Consider the following 6,762-nt stretch of genomic DNA (forward strand, 5'->3'; position numbering starts at 1 on the left):
TTAGAGAGTTGTTGTAAGGATTTCATAAGATACTTAAGCATAAGATTCAATAAATGTATGTTCCTTCCTTTTCTATTCATAGTACCTTGAGCAATACTGTATTCACTATAACACATGATAAACTCGCCAAAGAATTTAGATGGTGCCTTGGGAACTGTGGGAGTAGGACTTGACTGTAGCAGTTTATTTATGTATTTATTTATTTATTTATTTTACAAATACACTTTGGAAAATGTGCTCCACAGTTTTACTGAAATATCATATTAACTACTCTACAAATGTAGAAATGGACTCTCTGGATATGTTTAAGATCTGTCAAATTCTTCCTTCTCATCCTGCAAACAAACAAATTATGTTTAGATTTGCCATTGCCCCTGCAGCAACTCAAATCACCATGAATTGAGCAGACTCTTAACAGGAGGATTTTAATGGTTTATTTATGTATGCATATAATCCCTCCATCGAATGCAGACCATATACTTGTCCGCCTGAGATGAATTTTATTGATTTTTTTTTTGTCTTGCTCCTAACTCTATTGTTCTGATTTTAATTCCTGACAATGCATCAGTGCCAAATGGCACCATTAGTGCCCTTAGGTGTTGAGTTTTGCCAAAAATATTCAATACCTGCTGTGTCTATTCTCCAGAAAAGAGAACAATCCAATCTTCTTCACTGGTTGTGACTTTAGTTGAAGTGTGATTTTTAATTTGAGACACTTTGGGGTTGCAAAAGGAGATAATGGACTATTTAGACTGTGGAGGATTTAGAAAGCAGGGCAAAATTGAAGCCCTTTTTAAATGTCTAAATCTGTGAGGTTCACTTTGAAAAATAATTTTCCCAACATTATGTATATTCTCAAAGCATATTGAAATTACTTCAACAGCTGCAATAATAAAATGACACTGGAAAGCATGAACATGAAATACACGAGGCAAAGTAAAAGGGCAAAGTAAAAGGGCAAAGTAATGAGATCAATCATGCCAAGAGGATAATGAAAGACAGACCTACAGAACCTACTCAGGGAAAAAGACATGGGAGCAGATATTTATAGCACAATGGAAGAGATGTTGATAGAATTTTGCACAAAGTGCTATGGGAAAAAAATGGAAGGAAGCAACATTTATTGTGCTAGAGATGGGAGGAGGATGAGGAAAAGAAGAGAAAGCTTTATTTAAGTCTCTCTTGCCTTCAAAACAACAGATTTCTCAGTTGTTCCCAGAACAAAAAATACTTGGACTGCCCTTTTAAATGTGTGGCACGAGACCCTGACCTTCATCTATTTAATTCAGTGTTGTTAAGCAATACTGGACAATGTGTTTCTCTGTTTCCCTGAAGGAGCCTATTAGTCACGCCATGTATGTAGAAATGGATGGTCTGTGTTTGTTTCAAATCTGTGAATTTCCTCAGAGGTGGTCAGACAGGGGCAGCTGGAGGTCTGGAAAAAGGTGTGGAAAATGCCCCCCAACTGTTCCCCTGGGCTGGATGGGGAATGCCAGCAGGTTCTGAAATAGCAAGCACAATTGATCCTGAAGACGAATTTCCTCTTCTTGGCAGTTCTGCCCAGGGTAAGGGCTTGGGAGGAGAGGAAGAATGATGGTATAGGAATTCCCGTCCAAATCAGGTTGCAATCTTGGCTCTTCAAGGAGAGCCTGGGTGTATTCATCAGCTCAGAAAAAAAAAAATCTTTTATGGTCCAAAGAATGAAAGTTCTTTTATCTAACAGCTAGAAAATTTAGCTTGAAGAATATGCAGGTAGTTCTTTTTTGGCCCTTATTTTTCTCACTGCTCTGTGCTTTATGGGATGACTAAGGTGAGTGAGTCAAAAGTACAAGTATCAAAGAATTTCAAGTTTTTCACCAAACTTACTTTAAACACAATACTTTATTTATTTTATTTTTTAACACCTTTATTAGAGTATAATTGCTTTACATTGTTGTGTTAGTTTCTGCTGTATAACAAAGTGAATCAGCTATACGTCTACATATAGCTGTATATATCCATTCCCTCTTGCGTCTCCCTCCCACCCTCCCTATCCCACCCCTCTAGGTGGTCACAAAGCACGGAGCTGATCTCCCTGTGCTATGCGGCTGCTTCCCACTAGCTATCTATTTTATATTTGGTAGTATATATAAGTCCATGCCACTCTCCCACTTCATCTCAGCTTAATTTTTTTAAACGTGATTTTGAACTGAGAACAGCATTAAAAATTGGGGAATGTAGAAAAAAAACCCTTTCCTGCTGTAAGGGATTTTAAAGCGTTGCTAACTGACGAGCTTGTAGCAAATAACTCTGCCTTTTCAGTCTTTACACGCTGTAGGCAGCGTTTTCTCCCGGAAAGGAAAGAATATGGGTTTTGGAGGTACACAGTGTTCTCTGTTTTCAAATACTGACTCTTTCACATATTGAGATAGTAGCTAACATTTAATGAGAGTTTACTACGTGCCAAGCACAGTTCTAAGTTTTCTATGCATAGGTATTTAATAGGAAATAGACCCAGCTGTTAGAATAGAGAGATCTAAAGTACAATGGATCAAGCAAGATCTAGATTCCATGTATCTCTCACGTTAACAGCACAGAGATGGATGGACTCGGCAGTGGTGAGGCACTTCTCCACAACATCCTCCCGGGACCTAGGTTCCTTCTCCATGCTATCTAGTTTGATCCTCCTCTGTGTGGTGCTGGCTCTCTAAAACCAAGCCCCCATATCAGACTGTAGGATGAGCAGCTTCATTTCAAACATGATCTTGAAGCAGCACACATCATTTGTACTCACATTCTGTCATCCAGGACTTACTCACATGACCAGCCTTCCCTGCAATGGAGGAAGGGAAATCTAGATTTTAGCTAGTTAGTTAACCATGTATTTTGCTAAAGTGTAGGGCAGGGGTCCCCAACCCCTGGTCCGTGGACTGGTCCGTGGCCTTTTAGGAACCGGGCCACACAGCAGGAGGTGAGCGGCGGGCAAGCGAGCGAAGCCTCATCTGCCGCTCCCCATCGCTCCGCGTCGCTCCCCATCGCTCTCCGTCGCTTGCATTACCGCCTGAACCATCCCCCACACCCCCGTCCGTGGAAAAATTGTCTTCCACGAACTGGTCCCCGGTGCCAAAAAGGTTGGGGACTGCAGATGTTGCGGGATGGGTCCGCCATATTGCATGATTCCTGGGATTGCCATCCCTATAGGTTATAACGTGAATGGTGACCCTGAAGTTGGGTCACAGGGCAGCCCTGTTTGGAGATACTAAAAGGAAGCAGGGGACAATGGCTGTGGAAGACAATGAGCATTTTATGTCATGATGTATTAACTTCTTTAACCCTCAAAGTGACGTACCAGTTTTATTTTCATCTTTACAGGCAACTCAGTCACAAAATTTGTTTAAAATCACTGGTCCCATAGCCACAGCAGTGTGAGATCCAGACAGTTTCACACAGAAATTGTGCTCTTAATCACTACTGTATTTCCCCTATGCCTGAGAAACTAATATTGTAGCTACTAGCTTAGTAATTAGGTGCAGTTAATACATCAGTATTATTAAGATCCTACTATATTCGGGGAGTTGTGGAGTATATTGTAGAGGTTTTGTGTGTGTATGTGTGGGGGGTGTGGGTGTGTAGGTGTGTGTGTTTTCCAGTGGGCGAACGGGGTGGCTGATTTCTTGAGTGTATGTTGGAGATTTCAAATTCTGGCCAAAAAATGCCCTTTCTTCAGCTTTCATCACTGCATGTAATTTTTGTTTCTAGTGTTAAGCGGTGATGGTCTCTGTTTTAAAGATATGTTCTTTTCTAATTGAAGTTGGCTATTTGTGTCATACCCTTCCCATATCTCATAACTTTTAAAACTCATTTTTATCACCCAGATTTATAATCTTGTCAGACAAGATGAAAGTGGTCACTATCGTCTTCCAGTAAAGACTATATTTGCTACCCCACTGAAGAAAGTCTTCTCCTCAGCACTGGAAAATATATCAACCACAACAAAGGTCTTCCCTTCTGATAAAACATAACCCTAACCTACATATTTTGGAGGAATTTTATTATGGGAGAGAGAAAAATCCCAGTTAATTTGAATTTGCTCTTCTCTTCTACCAGTAACATTCAGTGTTCCTTTTTTTTTCTTTCTAAATTTACTATATAATGCTTTTAAAATAGTTATTTCCTTTATATATTTTGGTGATCATTTTGTGTATGCGTGCATTTTATATTTTTTTCTGGTTTTCTTTTGGCAAGAGGCAGAATTAATTTTTAAAACAGCAATATGTTGAGAGAAGAAAGGAGATGAGTGTCAGTGGTTGCTTGTTAGTGAATTAGTGCTTTATTCCTTTTTAAAAACATTTTTTATTGAGGTATAGTTGATTCATAATGTGTTAATTTCTGCTATACAGCAAAGTGACTCAGTTATACATATATATATGTGTGTATTCTTTTTTATATTCTTTTCCATTATGGTTTATCCCAGGATATTGAATATAATTCCCTGTGCTATACAGTAGGACCTTGTTGTTTATCCATTCTATATGTAATAGTTTGCATCTACTATATCTTTAGGGTATTGACTGAGATGTAGCCTGATTCCCTAAATTTGTTTTTGACACTCAACTTGTAAGCTGTGAGACCTTGGGCAGATCACTGTACTTTCTGTGTTTTTGTTACCTCATTTGCAAACTGGGGATAACGATAGGATGAAACTTGGACAGTTAGTATGAGGATTAAAGAAGTTAATGGATGCAACAGTGCCTGGCACATGGTAAGCAGCTTATACAGTTTAGCTATTTATCATCATTTTCTTCATTGTCATCTTCGTGTGGGCTGGGTTAATAATCATTCTGTTATCCCTATGCTTGTATATTGGTTGCTAGGTGTATTGGTTTGTTGACATTGAGAAGTTCAACTGCAGCAAGTGAACTATTCCTCCCTGGTTTAAGTCCATTCAGATAGACAGGAGGGTTTTAAGTAAAGAATATTTTGAAGAATCTGGAATTTTTCACTCTTCCTATTCAGAACAGATTTAGGTTAGAATCAAATGTAATTGTAGGCTTAATAAAAGATATGCTTAAACACTCATGGTAGAAGGAAAAAGGTGCTGAGATTGTTGTTGTTTTCCATATCTTCTCAGTAACTTAACTGGTCACAAAATATGACTGATCATTTTCTCTGTAAGTAGCTTTTGGCTAGAGCCTACAAATGATACAATAAGAATATAGACATTGCTCCTAGGAATCTTAAATTATATATATATATATATTAGTGCAATATACCTATAGACATTATTGCAATTGAATAGTTCAAATAATTACCGTTCTCGAAATGCCTATTGAGAAAATTGAGAAACCAAAACGAGTTGAAAGAATTAAGGAGTTTAGGCAGAAATTGTTTTTGAGGTGGATTTTTTATTTCTAAAACTTCCAACTATTTGTGAAACAAGTTCACACAAGTATCTGAGCATTTTGATTGGGTCCAAATCCAAACTTGCTGTCCAGAAAGTTGGATGCATCACTGTAAAATACCCCCCTCACTATAATTGTGGGGATGACAGATTTATGTAGAGACTATGAGCATGATATACATGAATAATAATGCTCAATTTTGCTATTTTTAGGAGACAGGCACATTGCTGTAATATTTAACTCTACAGAGTAGCTCACTTTGTAATTCCAGGACTCTTGAAGGGCTAATTCTATTACAGAATCATATACTCTGTTGATGTTTCACCCATGGCCTGGTGTAGCACTTAACAATAGGTATGTCTACTGGCTTTTAAAAAACAAAGAAATGTATTTTCACATAGAACACAAAGTTCAGGGGAAGAGTGGTTCTGGTTTATCTTACTGGTTCAACAGCAGCATCAAGGACAAACATCTTTCCATCATTTTGCTCTACTGTTATGTGCTTGTCACCTTTGTCTTTAGTCAAATGCCCCCTGTGGTCACAAGAGAGTACAACAGTGCTAGGCATCATATCCAGACATGATATACGCCAGCACCAAAGAGTTTAGCTCTTTCTTGAGTCTTTTAAGACTGAGGAAAACTTTCTCAGAAATCTCCACTAAGCCTGCCTTAATGTTTCACTGGCTAGAATCCTATACCCCACTAGCAAAGGAAATGAGGCAACCAGGATTGTCTCAGATGAGTCAGGATCCACTCTTTGAGGCTCTGTGGAGAGCTGCATGGAGGAGGGTAAATACCTGAATAAAACTGAGGTTTACTTAGGAAGTAGAAAGAATGGGGATAAGGATACATTATTCCAGGCGTCAACTGTGTCTATTACACTTGGCATATAGTAGAATGCTCTTATGTTTTTGTTTTTATGAAAGAGAGAAAGGAGGGAAGGAAGGAAGGAAGGAAGAAAGGAAAGAAGGAGAGAAGGAAGGAAGGGAAACACTTGCATAATGTGTTTTGTTTAATCTTCACTGCTCAGCCAATAGAAATCTGATTTGTTTCTGTCAGTTCCAGGTAGAGCACAATAAACATATCTTTGGGCCAAGCATTAGAACCCCATTGTCAGAAGCTGATTAGAATTGGGTGGCCACTGCTTCTTTCTTGGCAAGGGGTCAATTCATTGCAGTAATGTATTAAATAGCCCTTCAAAATAGAAGAGCCAAGAAACAATGTCCTTTGGAACTAACACTCTTAAACAGTATCCAAATTAATGGAAAGTGCCTGCACTAATGAAATAAAACATCAGGGCTTTGGCAGGAGGTGATTGGCAGAAACACATGATGGCTTGATATATCTGTCTCCCGGGGACATAAATGAATTCCTCCTTCTA

The 6,762-nt window shown here is 38.6% G+C and overlaps 1 protein-coding gene across 14 annotated transcripts in view; it reads left to right on the forward strand.

The window, feature by feature from the left end:
- The window catches only part of LRRC4C (leucine rich repeat containing 4C), a 1,238,963-nt gene that overhangs the window by 1,099,245 nt on the left and 132,956 nt on the right, over positions 1-6,762 (forward strand). The gene's annotated exons all lie outside the window — the stretch shown is intronic.

The sequence above is a fragment of the Balaenoptera borealis genome, assembly GCF_965194805.1.
Source record: "Balaenoptera borealis genome assembly, chromosome: 11".
NCBI classification, from domain to species: domain Eukaryota; kingdom Metazoa; phylum Chordata; class Mammalia; order Artiodactyla; family Balaenopteridae; genus Balaenoptera; species Balaenoptera borealis.